Source organism: Nestor notabilis, unplaced genomic scaffold (assembly GCF_000696875.1).
Source record: "Nestor notabilis isolate BGI_N333 unplaced genomic scaffold, ASM69687v1 scaffold21691, whole genome shotgun sequence".
Classification (NCBI taxonomy): domain Eukaryota; kingdom Metazoa; phylum Chordata; class Aves; order Psittaciformes; family Psittacidae; genus Nestor; species Nestor notabilis.
This window is the reverse complement of record NW_009915441.1, coordinates 1-560: the sequence shown is the minus strand read 5'-3', so window position 1 is coordinate 560 and position 560 is coordinate 1.

Below are 560 nucleotides of genomic sequence, written 5' to 3'. Positions count from 1 at the left end.
GTTTCGGCCACTGTCAGCACTGTAGTTATTTGCCTGTGCAAGAACCCTTTCTTCTTGTATTCCAGCTCTTCGTTAACTGGACACACTTTTGGCAGCCCAAGCTAACTACACTGATTGGATCTTTTGTATCTATAAGGCTTTCTGACTTCTCATAAAACGCTGAGTGAGGGGTTTTGTGGCTTTGAAGGAAATCTGAACCTACAAACATGGAAAAAGAAAAAAATTTCATGGACTTCCTCTGTGAAACAAAGCACGTGCATTATACCTAGTGGCATAATACATGACACGAGATGGAGAAAACTGCCACATGGTTCCCTTGCATGCTGTGGTACTACTCCCCCTGACTCCTTGGACCACATGCTATGAGCCAGAAAACAACCGCAGTGAAATAAAAGGAAAGGGAAAACCCCTCCCAGCACATCCATAGCATGCTTCTCCAACGCTGGGAAGCAAAGGCCAGGGACGGCAGCCCTAAGCGACGTCTCTCCAATTACAGGCACCAAATGATGACGGTACAAATAATTACGTTCTCAGCCCATACCCGCGCCGTGCTCCAGCCG